Below are 15,151 nucleotides of genomic sequence, written 5' to 3' on the forward strand. Positions count from 1 at the left end.
ACATAAGAACGTCATATGAAATCATTTACCTACGCAAATATCAACGACGGCAGTGAACTGAGGGCATCGCGTGTGTAGCGTTTTTATTGGGCCATGGAGTGACAATAAGCCCGTCGATGGCTACCTATTAGACCCGCGGCCTGCTGGCCTCATCTTCGATGAAGGTGGCAGCTGCGGGTGCTATAGTTGATGCGAGTATCTATACAGATACCATAAACTCAAATAGTTGTTTTATCTGCAAGCAAATCATGAAATGAACCGGATGTCTTTCGGGAATGTTGACTGGCAAGTCTCTTGTCCTTGCCCTGAAAATATCCCATAAAAAAATATAAAGGTTTTATCTAGCTGTAACAGTGTCTTCGAACACACAAAACCACTTAGACGAGTTAAGCATTCAGTAGAGAAATTCAGTCGAAGACGTATCGTATCATTCAAATTTCACTTTTGAGTTCGCGTTCCGCCGATACGGTTGATATCATCGGGACGGTATCAGAATGTGCACCTGCTGCTCAAACTTGTATACAGCCATAGACTTACATCTTGTATCAGTTCACTAAATTATAAACGTTATTAAAAAAACTGTCCTCGCATAACTTCTGCTACAACAATTAATTCAGTCCGAATTACTCCTATGAAAATACCATAACGCTAGTGATTTCGCAGATCACAGATCCATTTGTAGCGATAAAAGTTACCGTATTTTTACTTAGCGATAATTGTCAAATCTTTGTCTATGTGTTTGCGACTTCCCTTCTTGCGTAATAGGCGGCACCGAACGCTGGCGCACTAATGTCTTCAGTAAAAACGGTGCCCGCTACGTTGAATGCTTGTAGCGCAAAATGTTTCACTACGCTAGAATTCAGAGCATTTCAAGTCATGTTGACTGGTAATCAGTCGAACTTAGTTTTAAACTTAGCTTTCTAAGCTGGTTGTACTCTTGAGTTTCGTGCATTGTCAGTAACAGCTTGACCTGAAAGGTCGATGTCTAAAGGTCTGCCTACATACAGACATAAACAGTCTAGATTTTTTTAGGCTCTATGCAGGGACAAGCACCGTTTAGAATTCTTTTTTTTTGCCGCAGTGTGAACTTAGTACTAACTGGCATCTCTTTAAAACTAATTGGCACCTTATTGCCTTTGGATAGAAGCTGAAAAGCCTGGACAATCTGTGTTCGATTGATTAGGGAAAGGTCGTTTGAAATAAATGATCGACTCAAGTCGATCAATATTAGAATCAATATAGGAACAATCCTTCTATTTTTTCTGCCTCGAGACCTTCTGTCGAAATTCGAAACATGCATATGTTTACCAAATTGTTGCTGTTGTAAAGGTTTTACTATACTTAGAGTTCCCATTCGTGCTAAATAATTCAATGTTACGCGCTTCGCTGTGGCTCGCAAAAGGCACTCGTGTTTACTTCATGAGGAGCTTCATATTCTTTGCCTACTTGTGCTGAATATCCGATTTGTGAACTGTGTGTCTAATGGCTGAGAGACTCGAAAACGTCAGAAAGGGCACAGTTGTGTGACGTTTCAGCGCAGGGAACGGCAGGCAATACATGGCACGTGTCGGTGCTGGGTTTCCTTGTCGAACACAATGACAAAATTATCTCTTTCAAAATTATCTTTTGGCAACATCTCCTGCGTCCCTTCCACGAACGGACGAGGTCTTGCAGATACGCTAAAATATTAGTAATGTGTAAGCGCGTCGATACCAGAGTAATACGGAGCGCGATAATTCAAAATAATATTCTCTATGTAGACCAACATATGCAAATGGAAGCATTAAGTCAGCGTGCGTGTTCGCTTGATGTATTGCGGGAGCATGATTCAAGGACCTATACTAATATTCGTTATAAGAGTTTCGCTTTTTGTTCAAGGTTAAGGGTTATATCTACTCCAATATCAAATAGATCAGTAAAGTATCAAAAAAAAAAACCAACTACTACTAAAGAATTAGCACGTGAAGCACTGAATGGGGTGCTGTCCCTTTTACACTTCAAAAGAACAGCCTCGAATATGGCAACCGTATTCTTTTTGCACCAATGATTTTCCTTGCCAATTTCATGAATATACTATTGTGCCATTTTAAAATAGGCTTCATTATCACTGCTGCCGTTTGTGCTCTTATGTTGGCGTGCTCCACAGAGTAATATTAATATGTCTTTTTCTGTGATGGAGAAACAATATATTTTGGTCAGTTCAGTTTTTTGATGAAATGCGTATATCGTAATCAACGAACTTACACAAAGTGCCCACGTCATTGTTAAACTATGTAACTGTAAGTTTATCTGTTAATAGCACACTCGTTGATCTGGATATGCCATACGAAATCGTTATTATACTGTAAAAGCCGCCTCTCTGAGCAAACCAGCGGGCCTGCGGTTAGGTAGGTTGAGACGCTTCTCTTGATCAATAATTATTCGTATCGGAAAGGTACATATTAGAAAAATCGTATACGTTGTAAGCGACTAGAAAACGTGACGGCTCGTGTATAATCTCGTGTGTGTAATTTGTTGCTACATTAGCAACATACTACCACGTGCGTGTCAAATGGTACTATTTCAGATATCGTCACATCTGCATTTTTGAACTGGAAGTAACTGTTTTCGTCGTGAGGTTATTTCGATTTTGTAACTTGTCAATAGTACCAGGTAGCTTCAACAGTCATTGTTGCACACTGAAGAACAACATCACTGTAGCATGTGATGTGCCTATGCAGTTAAATAGTCCTTTGCCGGATGATGAAATTGATTGTGTACACGTTATGCCCGTTAAAAACCGGCAAGTGAAATCAAGCGATCGACGTTAACGATGGATACTTCTGACATACACGACACGACGACAAAGTTATTGCAAATTTATAAAGACATTTTCGAGTGATTTGTGCATAGTCAACTGTTAGACTGGTTAGCGCCTACCTCTGTTTCGTCTACAAGATGATTCCAATTTCAATAGAGAGCTTGTTTTGATTTTTTTATGTACGTACTCAGTACTTGACGTCCATATCATTCAATGATAGCGATGATGGCCGAGAACTGTTGAACTCGCTGGGTTCCCCAACCCAATTTTCAACGCACACTTCAACAAATTTCAGGTTTCCTTCGGAAAAGAGCATTGGCGTCGAACTTTGCCCTCTCGATCGAAAAATGAATATCTCCTGCCAGAAGCGTGACTCCGTATGTTGCCTTATCAAATCTTTTAATACCGTATGTCGCTGCCGGATCGACCTCTCGCGTGGAATGGGTAGAGTGAATAGATAAGAATAGTGAATTTTTCTACGCAGTTTTTTTGTAATTTCGTAAATATCGTATCGCGCTGCTGACTGACGTTTCATCATGAAGATGAAGCCTTGTAAGGGAAATGCAATGAGCTGACTTTTGTGCACAGGTAATTATGGACCATAAATATATTTGAACCTGAAGATCCGATGACGCTCGTGTGCGTATTTATTAATAGCAAAAGAAAAATCAGATACACAAGGCAAGCGCAAGCTCAGTAATGATAACGGCAGAGAGATCCAGCAAGACCCGCCCAACAGGACCTTCCGGTCGGACAAGTTCTCGATGCCCAAGAAGTCAAAGTAATTTAGAACAAGAGAAAAACAAAACTCACATAGTAATTCTTTAGCAATATCTCTCCAAGTAAGAACAGGATGCATGGGTGGTGAAAAATGCGTTCCTTAGAATGAGCTGAGATAAGTATTTTTTAGAGAAAACTAAGACGCAGAAACTAGGCCGGATGTGTACTCAACGAACAAATCCACAGTAACTATTTAATAAATTTCAACATCTGACGTACACGAGCAGATTTAGAAATGATGATTAGATTGTAGAAAAACAGATTGACGGTAACTCTGTTACGTTGGTAAATGTCTTTGTTTTTTCAACTCAATTTAATAGTCGCTTTTGCTTAAAACGGTGGGTATAATACTGTATATACATGTTATGGTTGTTTATTATTATATTTTTATACGATAATTATACGATAATGTTGCCTGCTCCATAAAGTACAATATGAGGTATTTGTTCCACGGATCAGATTTGTCCTTTATATTAGTCGAATTATCAGTATGAGCGAAGTTCGCGTATTCTTTTCAAGAAGAGCTGACGTTTTTTGAGCAAGAATTCCGTCACAAATCAAGTAGCCATTACGACCCACGTTTATCGAAAGAAACGCCAAATCACCGGCAGGTGTCGGTGTCGTTCTTGTGGCCTAGGTTCGGACCCGGGCATAGACAGACAATTTGTTTCGTGATGTCTAACAGCGATGTCAGACGTAGAACTCGAAACACAGAAATGCCACTGTTCCACAGATTCAACTGTTTCACTATTCTATTGACTAGGCTATAATCACAGGAGTTCTCCTCTCAGAGAACAGTAAGTACCAACTAAATCGTGCGGTTTGTAAGGGTAGTGAGGTGCAAGTTGATGCTTATTATCTTTGCTGGGTATACTCAGCCGGATCTCGAGCGCAGCATAATTACAGCTAAAGACCACCTGCATTTTCTGAGTGATTAAACAATTGTGTAGATGTCTGTACGTGCATATATGAAATATATATCAATTTCGCGATAATATTTTGTATGTATAAGAATATATATATTAAAAAAAATCCTGTTCGCGTATATATATGATGGGGTAGAAGTTTCTTGACAAGTTCAAAAATAGATAATTGACAATTTGGGATCGTGAATTGACGTTCGTTAAGGTAGAGAGAGGGAAAGCGCGGGAGAATAACAGTAAAAAATTAGTAAATTGATTACTATATTTTTTAAAAATCCTAAATAGGTATATAGGGCCTTAAAAGAAAGCCAACCTATTGCTAATTGAGAAATTATATGCTAGGAAATAAACATGTATGTATTGGTTTTCTTCAAAAGCACATTATGTTCTCCATTTGAGGAATGCCTTGTCTTATCGATTGAAGTTTTCATAGCTTGAAGGGACCCTTCGTTGTGGCAAATGGTAGCAAGTGGAAGAGCCCTAGCTGCTATATTACTATAGATCCGCATATATCCTAAACTGAAATTTAACAAGCGTTTTGGCAAACAAAAATATACTTTGGGTGCTGAAGAACACAATTGAAATTTGCCATACTTTTTTGTTGTGGAGATAATCTGCTCTTATGAACTTTATCAACTAAAATATGAAAGAACTAAGTGTTTCAAATCTTAACTAGAGCTCCGCATTGTCAGCTGTAATTAACAAAGTTAAAAAAACGTACAGCTGTCAAGTACTAGGGTTCATTCGTTATTACAACAAGCTTCTCCCAAAGCAGTGTTATTCTTTTCTGAAACGCATTTTCCATAAGTTAGCGAGTGGGTCTAATTTACCGAAGATGATGACGCTGTTCAATAGAACAAACATGGCTGAGCGACAACATATTTGCTTTCAAACATGTCGATTGGGGCATTCTGAGATCTTTTATTGAGGCGATTGGGTTTCTTAATTTTCGTACCAACTGATAAAAAGTATTTCTTTTAGAGTGGCGCAGGGTTTTATCTGCGCTTCAGAAACGGTCGGCGGCTGTCTCATTTTAAATGGGAGATTATCTTCTGCGATTTAAAGTGCTGTAAAAAAAACGCAGCTCCAGAGAACGTTAGCATATTTTGCGGGGTAGTACTGATGCCCGCCTCGTCCCTGAGGCTAAACATATCGAAGTGGCGAACTCTCGATTTCATGTTTTTTTTTTTTATTGTGGATACATGTGCGGACAGCTGCTAGTTGAAAGGGCCATCCATGAGCAAAGGTTCACGGCCTAAAAGACATTAGAGTCATCAGCTTCACGGCAAACCTGCAACTATGTAATCAATGAGATTTGGTCATACCCTCTTTATACTGCTTACTTCGTATCAAACGACAAAGTAATTATACTGCCTTGACTCGCCCTTTATCATAGCGTGCACTTCTGTTTGCTTTGTTCAGTGACCTTTGCTATTTCTCTATTGAATAACCATTAACAATGTCACTGTTGTTTGTTAGTTGGTCGTTAGTTGCACTAATATTTTAAAAAACGTATTAATCAGTGGAGATTAGGAATCGACTGATCCGTGAGGCTAAGTAATTTGTTTTTATGAAGAATCGTTGGAATTTAGATAATGTGATTGCCAGAAGAACGGCACAAATTTCCTGTAAATATAACAACTATATAAACGGCTGAATTGTCACAAATAATACATAATAGTATATTGATAACTGGTCTTGTTCAATACCAAAAAGATGAATAGTATCCGCCCGGACATCGTTTAACAACTAAAGCAGTTAGCTGATTGGGCATTGATAATATTGGAACCTTTTTTATTATAGCAGAAACTATGACAGCCTCAAGGTTTCCCTTGATTCTAATGTCGGATCGATAGAAAATGATTCATTTAAGTATATACGCTCTTTCTTGTCTTTGAATAAATGTGCATTGTGATCGAAAACGTAGCCAACAAGCGAGCCAAAATAGGATAGCTTGTAGCGTCTACGTCTGAGTGAAAAAAGTTCCTTTGTCGCTAAACAATTTAGTTACATCATTAATACTACCCAATTGCTTATCTATAATATATATGTAGCGCCGGTTTAACTGGATATTAGGTTGCACTGATCAGAACCGTATGTTTTTTGAGGAAAAGTAGAAAACATTTGTGGTGGACTCTAACACAACTTATTTAATATTCTAGGTTTTAAAGTTCAATCGAAGGCTAAATAAACCACTGAAAGGCACACTTAGTACAAATATATTCACACATGATCGTATCTTACGTCGTATTTCCATTAGCAACGTTGGCCGTAACAGCAATCAGGCCTGCCCCGTCAATACTAAGGTTTATCGTTTTTTCCATTAGTTGTAAATTGCGTTGTTTTTTTTTTCGAGCGAAGCTTAGCGGACTACGCAGTAACTTTTTGTACAGCGAAGCTGTCATCCATAAAAGTTGTTCTGTATGATCTACCGTGAACAACCTCTAAAGGCTCCAAATTTACCGCATAATAATTTTTATTTTGTTGTATGTTAGTTATCATGAATAAAGCTGCTCCACTTCAACTTTGAACGTCTTTCTTGCAGAGTCGAAGTTTCTGCCAAGGGCATAAAGGGAACGATATATATTTCTGCATTCTCCGGAAGAATAAATCCTGGTCTTCGTAAGAAAAAAAAGCGGAGTGTTATATGAAAGAGTGCATTATATTTATCGCGTTTGTGTGCTTGGGGGATGAGTTTGCAAGGGCCACGCCCTAAATTATTATTGTGCTATTATTATATATATATATTGTGCACTGAAAGATTTCCGTGCTGCGATTTTCAGTGGAAAGTCTAATAGTGTAGTAAGGGGGCGAAATTTATAAGTAACAATAAGAATGCATTCGTGTAAAAACATGATTTACATGCAACCGAGGCAAGCCTGTCTACTATCGCATCGCTATTTCTCTCCACCCCCCTAAACACTGACTGGTGCTCTTCTTTAGATTTTGCATTATCGTATAGAAATTTTCCTTCATTGCTTTAACGTTGCGTGTTCCATTAATTTAAAACAGCGTTGAGTAGCTCTGAGGGCATTATTAGGAAAGGTGACTGATTACTTCCATTCAAACCCAAGCCTATTACCTCGTTCTTTCCAAACATTCACGCACATATGCATTACTAGAGCGTTAACTTGTGTTAGCAATTACGTCCCGATTTGCCCTACCAGTGCGTCCTTAACTTAACCTTAGTCCTCGAACCTTGCAATGTATTCTATCAAAAAACCGACGGTAATACAACACAGAGAATTGACGAGTACGAATTGATTTTTATATACCTGAACATGCATATTTAAGCCACCGCGGTCAATTCCATAGGTGGCCAAACACATTTCACTACGTGCTACATAATTAAATTACTGGAATATAGAAAAACACACATTTCGTTGGATGGAGCAGTTTGTATATCTCAACGATTCATATTTGCCCCTTCAGAACGGTGCAATAACAAGAATGTTTTTGCTTACTAGTAAACGTCACAACGCGAAAGATATTTGGGAGGTTCGAAGGCGGTCGCAAACGGTTAGTTTGACGAGTTCTGGGAGTGGGCGGGGGGTTTATCGGCCATCTGAAGGAATATTAGTCAAAACGAAAAACTAGCAGCATTCTTGTTTAAATTCAAAGCGCGGTTCAGTTTGTAAAGAAACTACTATTATCAGTAGTACAACTCGAAACTAATTTATGAATGGGTGCTAATTAGCTAGATCGTTTATATTTATGCTGTCTGTTATTGTATTGACTCGTTCCACCTCATTCGGGCTCTACTTTACTATGAATTGCTTCGAAGAGGCGTAAAAGAAATATATTTGCTCCATTTCATTGAATGCTTCAAAGTAGACCTGTGAGATAAAAAAAAAAACTACTGTGATACACAAAGTATCTCCTGAGTTTCTCCTACAAATTCTGCCGATCGATATCGATATTTCGCCGTTCGTAGATATCACGCTTTATGGTATTACTAGTAATAAAATATGAATGGTATCATTATACTTACTTATAGAAACAAAACAAGCGACGCCAAGACGATTTCGAAGTTATTCTCTCAACTTCGAAATGCTCTCTGTGGGATACTCTTAAATAGAGTGAACTAGATCTAGAATCAGTATAAGCCGCAAAGCTGTGATTATCAAAATCAGTTCCGGTGTTAGTACCTGTTCGAGGAATTTAACCTTTGTAGCCAAGGGATGAATCTTATATTCGACTTTTAAAATTGATTACGGTGATTCAAGCGTCTCCGTTCTCTTAGTTCGATAATCTCTAAATGATTCTACCTCTCATTTTGATCATCAGGTCGAGCGCTTCGTTTAGTCACGCGTGCTCTAATCTGGCTATATCGAATGATTCTATTATTATCGAACGGCCCTGGCAGTCCGTTTGGATGCACGGGCAAAGCGAGGCACGTGTTCCCCGGAGCGATTTGCATAATATTTTTATAGAACGACGCAAAAGAGGGGATAGGGAAGCAAATTCGCCTTTGCCGTCAACGACAATAACAGCAGGGATCAGACAAGCCAAGAAAGGATGATTAACTATTCACGCCGACTCGATTTTCTCTTGCTGAACCAATCATGAGTTATCATTTTCAGCGTATTTTTAATTAGCTCCTGCTTAATAAAAGTTGTGTTCTCCTGAAGAAGCCCTGATCAGTGTACTGTAATCCGCTGTTGGCTCTTGTTTACGTATCGATAACTGGACCCGAAACATATTTCATTCACAAAGTCTAGATAATTATAACTACAAATTGTATGATTTACCCAAATCCGATCAATATCCCGATCGTTGCGTTAAGCGCGCATCGTCTAATCTTGTCGTATTTTGTGTAAATGTTATGTCTCCTGTTAGTGTTTTGGTAGGCGACAGAAATTCTATCAGGGTGGTATGGTAGGTGTAATATTTAAATAACTTAGTTCATGTGAATGGGACTTCGGAGGTATTAATTATATGCCTGCAGACATAATCACAGTTCCATTGCGACAAATACCTTTACTGTCACTGAAATCCGCTGAAATACCTTCAATTTTAATAAAATGACGATTTACAAAACTGAAATAAGATACTTTATTAAGAATCATAAAAATAGAAAAAAAATATTTTAAATTAAAAAAAAAAAAGCGATGTTTCAAAATTTACAAATTAAATACTTTGGTTTATTTATGGACCGAGTAGTGTGAAAGCATTGACAACTGTGGAAATAGCTGACCATAAATAATCATATCCGTCCTGGGTCTTGACCCAGTGCCATTACAGCAGAATAAATAATTATGGCCGAAATATCGCCCAAATGTGTTTATTACTAATTTACTCAAATAACTCAAAATTAATAATCATAGAAAAAGATACTATGCTTTTGTTGAGTTTTAAGAGTGCTTTTAAAAAAGAGTTGAGGTACTGATCAAAATAACTCACCAGTGCTATACGATGTGAGCTATATGTCTCCGTAATCGTGCAATGCTAACATATTTATTCAATGGACTCAGAGACACGTGAGATAATCTAAGTTCGATACCCTATGTACACACACTTCAGGTCGAGTTTTTTTCTAAGGACCATTATTTAGCCGTCGGAAGTGATGCTCAACGACTCAGGCACCTTTGACTTTTGACAGGATAGAATAGAGACAGACGTGTAAGGCTACTTCTCAACTATAAACAAGCGGCAGCTAATGTTCGGTTATGATCACGTAAGAATAAACAATTACTACTGTAATTATATAGACAGGCAGGCAGACAGACGGACGGACGGACGGACGGAAAGATGTGACGTGAAAATTGAACGAGATGAAATGAACTGTAGGTGTGACAAGGCGTGTCCTACATCAGAAAGCCCAAATGAAAGACAGGCTTAAGACACGACAGCATTGTAACCAACTCCAATTCTAGACGTACACGAAAAATTTCTGTCAACGTGGTGATAGAAAGCGCTTTTAGTTTGATTGTCTAAAGAAAACACTAGCAGAAAAGTCTTTGATCGCATTTTTCCATGAGTATAGGCACTATATGTATTCGCTATGCTCGTTGGAGGGTAATGCAATCGGGTAGAAGATTTTTTGCTAATCAGAATGGACGATAGTCGGAAGGAAGAGCCGCTCTTCCAGGCACGTCAAAAAACGTTAAAGTCAATTACTGCTCTTTTCATGTCCTCGAAAATTCTTAGATTTCGGAGTAGGACTCAAGAATTGTTCGAGTTCTTCAAGGATCCGCTTCATCTGAAATTAACATCGCACGTTATATCAATGACGTTTTAAGTTTTCTATATTTGTCAACACACTATTCTCACTGGATGAACGCTATTGCACGATACGGAACTAACTATTACTATTTACGGTTTCAAAGGCAGGCTAAGCGTGGATCTACAGCTCGTGCGCCTCAAGCATAAGATTGATTTGCTTGCGGCGTAGAACAGATGTGTACCGCGCAATCTTCATGATATTCTAACGATGCGATCTATCGTTGTAGGCACTTCTTTGTTCTACCACATAGTGTAATTTAGATAAGAAGTTCGAACGTGACATTCAACATAAGTTTGCAATATAACATGTGCAGCTTTCTACGGACGCGCCCTAGGGTGTGATGGCTCTACAGTTCTACAACTTTGATTGTGACTGGTTGCCAGGATCTAAGTTATTTATGCCTAAGTTCTTATAAACAGCGTAGTAAAACAGAACGGTTAAATGTCATTGTGCATTGCTCGTTTCATTCTGAATCAAATATCGATAATGGATGATCCATTGAATGCGTACACATGTCACTGCTCTCAAGTGCACCGACAAGCGGCAGCTGCGCAACTGGCGTCCGTTGTTGCCTTAGTGCACCTTATCACTTAGAATAGATATCGAAATGTGGCCAAGGCCCTTAGCGGTAACAAAGTCCTTCATTGGCCACCAGATCGTTGCGAAACCGGTGATTAGATTCGATATATAATCAAATCCGGAGAAATTTCATAAACATACATTCAACATGGAAAAATTACTAGCATTTTCATTGGCGAGTCCGTATCGTTACAGAAGCAGATAGGAAATCGCAAAGATAGTGTACTCGCATTAACCCGTTTAAGCCTGTTTAACCTATCGATATTTCAAGGCATTCACAAGTACGTTAAATAGTTCAGTCACTTTTTTCTCTCTAATTTTCGCATTGCTTTTACCAAATTTTTTTTTGCATTTGTCAAAGATGCTTATTATTACTCAGGATCGACAATTACCTGTTGCCGAATATCTTGCTCAACCTCGAAGAGTGACTGACGGATCTCTCTCCGCCGGCGAAAAACTCCAACCCCGGTCCCACTGCCGATCCCCACCATAGGAGCTAGCGCTCCCATAGCCAAGATAGCAGAAGGCGCAATCAGCGGTGCAGTCATTATGGCTCCCAACATAAAGGGACCCATCAGGGAGAGAAGCGAACGCGCCATTGTATTACGACCTACGGCAGCCACAACTCCAGGCAGAGAACGGCCCCCAGCAACATCTGGATAAAATAGGCGGAAACGAAATTTTTTTGTATATATTCGCTATATTCGAAGGTCCCTAAAAAAAACATGTTGGAGAATCAAGCCGTCCATGCAATGTACTTCTGCAACCAAACAATTACACACAAATGCTTTGAACTATTCAAAGCTATAAATAGCACTGCAAAAGGATATCACGTGGTTGAAAGGGCGGAAATCCATCTCGGAAATGTCTTTCCTCTGAAAGCCCGATAGCAAACAGTGGTCTTTAATTTTTAACGCAAACAGACCCGACCAAATGGACACGTCAACGCATCTGTTGCGCTATTAGCTGTTCATATAGTGAGGCTCAAAACGTAATTCTACGGTCCGTAAGATTTGGCCGAAGACGCACAACAAGTCTTTTGAACGCTCTGGTAATTAAAAGTAGAACGTATTTGTTAACGTTTTTGCCGACGTCTTTTACTGTGCTAGACCCTCAGACTGTGAGCGTTCTTCGAAACGAATACTTTTGGCAAACATGGCGATCCACTTAGGTCTGGCAGCTTTGTGTCACCTTAGTTTCTGTTTTCACCACATAAAGGCATGACTCGAAAACCAATGAGGTAAATAAATAAATATTATCATACGGCTCTTATAATTAAAACAAATAACATTTCATTTTACCACATCGAACGACGTGAGCTATATTTGTATGCGAGTATATATAAAAGTGGTGACACCAACCGAATGGCCTAAAAAGCCACCTCTAATTGTAAGTCAACCACAATTTAAACAATCATTCGGAGTTTGGGTAAAGATCGCAGTTAAAACACAGAAGATATTTTCCTAGAAGATCAATGGTTACGGCACGGAACGAAAAACATCCCTTCACCCTTGCCATTTTATCTTCAGTCGATCTGAAAACTACGGCTATTAGTTTCAAGGACGCAGCACAGCAATGGCCATGACGGACCAGATATGGACTCATCGCAAAGTCCTTCTTCTGGGAAATGAAGACGATTTCATGGATCCGTGTATTTGTTAATTGACGAAAATAATATGTAAATCCTTAACTATCTCCAAGCAGCTGTAATGACGCAAAAACAACGCCGATCCGGCTCCAGCTATAGAGCAGACAAAAATCAACGAATTTCTTCTAGGTTAGTTTTTTTTCAATGAATATTCGGGACGCTTATTCCAATTCGCTACCCAATCCAATTCCATACTGTATATGTAAAAGTAGAAAGCTCTTTACGCTATTCAGAAAATCGGTGCGTTGCCCGATTAATGCCGAGTTCTATATAAATGGGTCGATTGGGCAGCAAGTGACTTATTCGAACAATACCTCAAATTATACAGTGCGGCGTTATAAAAATCGTACCTGGCCTCTTCTGACATGCATCTATTCAAATATGTAATACGTACAAAATGACTTCATACATTTTGGCAAAAGGGTTACACTGACATTTACGTATATGACATCATTTGAGTGGGTGTTTTCTATAACCTCAGCGCAAAATCGATCGCATATTACGAAACGAATGCCTGCCCGCAACGTAGACCATATACAGATACGAAAACAAGACTGCTGTCGCGTTTCATCGAGTCTTACGCAAACGGCCAGCCATTTCTATCTATTTTCTAAAAGTAGTAAGGTAGGATATTGTGGTAATTGTTCAAAGTTAATTAGCTAAAAAAAGTAATGTGATTGACCCATTTTTTGTTAGCACGATTTTGCGATAAGCAAAATAATAATAATAACAATGCCGATGATTTCAGTCAATCGTAATGGAGATAAGATGAATTTGTGTAGTCCCTGTGTACAGATATACCACTGCGTTACTTAGATAATTTCCCCTATAACCGCTCAGCCTTTTTTTGTACAGAATAGAAATCACATATAAACATATTAATATGAATAATTTTATTAAAACGAGCAAGTTATTATAGCAGTCGACTTGAGAAGTTACATACATATGACCGTTTTTGCGGTCTGCTCCTATTATTTGTTTTGCTGAAACTATACACCCAGAAACCCGGGTGCTGAAACACAACTGAATTACTTGTAGTGAGCACTGAAGGTTGGCAAAACGTTAATAGTGTAATTGAAAAATATCCTTGTTAAACAGAGACCAACAAAAACAACTAGAACCCTACTTCCAACTTTGATCTATCGAGTTGTTCCTAAAGGATATTTGGTTCTGGCCGTTATTTGATTACCATCACAAGAGTCGCTCGAAGATTATGTCTGCCCTGTCCGTCAAGCTGCCACTCAAAGGCCCAAAAGATGTCACAATCTTACGCAGGAAACAGCAGTTAGAAGAATACATTTTCACTTAACTGGTAAAATCTGTTGTACTTACTGTGTACGTCTCGGCCAACGTGCACCACCGGATTCGAGTTCGAAACGTCCTTACTCTTTGGCAGTATATTGTCGATCAATGAACCTAACTTGAAAGCTCCAGCACCCCTTAAGCTCACATTCGGCGAATCCTTTGGGCTCTTATTTTTTAATCTTGCGATAGACGAGGAGGAGACTCGATCTGCGAACGATGTGGTCAAATTAGAAGATTCAGCACCAGCTTTCAGCGTAAGAAGCAGTAATGTGGTTATTGCAAGCCACCGTGACATGTTGCACTTTCGGCACTGCATCCAAGATACGATTAGCCGGTATGAGAGGAACAGGTTAGCTTATATCACCGACCCAGGGAGGATGTGGGTGGGGCCCTGTTGAAGATCTGCCCCAAAGAGGTGTCCGGACATGGAGCTCTTGCCGGAACATCTTCAGGTCATTCTACGTCTCGATCTACTGCAACTCATGCGATGTCCAACTAATTCAAGTTGGCCTCTTTTCTGGCTTCTAGCAGCTTTGTTATTAGAAGATCTTTTGATGGACAGTTGCTTTGCGTGACGCCGGTGCAGATGACTAGAAAGCACTACTAGGTCACAGAAAAGTCCAAAAGGTGCACGAGAATAACTGCTATTTTCATCTATCTGCCTCGGAGCGTTCCTGATCGACAAAGCTATGAAGGACTCGCTCCCAGCAAAACGCTATAAGTCTCGAACGCAACGCGAAGTCGAAAGTTTTCAGCAAAGGGACTCATGCGACAGCGTGTCGCGGCTAACGTTATGCCCCTTTTAGTCCGTTCTATCATTTTGATCTTAAATAAATAACCTAGAAACTAGTAACATTCATTTTCCAAATTGAATGCTAGCAAACATGATC

General features: G+C 39.2%; 2 long non-coding RNA genes across 4 annotated transcripts; one reads left to right on the forward strand and one right to left on the reverse strand.

The window, feature by feature from the left end:
- Window positions 1-14: 14 nt before the first annotated feature.
- Window positions 15-12,701, reverse strand: LOC111270668 (uncharacterized). 3 transcript variants are annotated; one of them, XR_015315036.1, is made up of 5 exons: window positions 12,610-12,701; window positions 11,701-11,963; window positions 8,495-10,705; window positions 7,968-8,068; window positions 5,808-7,121 (listed from the first exon to the last, which is right to left on the reverse strand). It is a non-coding gene; the product is annotated as an uncharacterized LOC111270668 (long non-coding RNA). The 3 variants fall into 3 exon arrangements; XR_015315026.1 differs by lacking the exons at window positions 5,808-7,121; window positions 7,968-8,068 and adding an exon at window positions 15-235; XR_015315027.1 differs by lacking the exons at window positions 5,808-7,121; window positions 7,968-8,068 and adding an exon at window positions 15-235 and having other exon boundaries at window positions 12,670-12,700.
- Window positions 1,955-3,798, forward strand: LOC111270688 (uncharacterized). Its single transcript, XR_002686410.2, has 2 exons — window positions 1,955-2,387; window positions 3,096-3,798. It is a non-coding gene; the product is annotated as an uncharacterized LOC111270688 (long non-coding RNA).
- Window positions 12,702-15,151: the final 2,450 nt, after the last annotated feature.

Source organism: Varroa jacobsoni, unplaced genomic scaffold (genome assembly GCF_002532875.2).
Source record: "Varroa jacobsoni isolate VJ856 unplaced genomic scaffold, vjacob_1.0 scaffold_164, whole genome shotgun sequence".
NCBI classification, from domain to species: domain Eukaryota; kingdom Metazoa; phylum Arthropoda; class Arachnida; order Mesostigmata; family Varroidae; genus Varroa; species Varroa jacobsoni.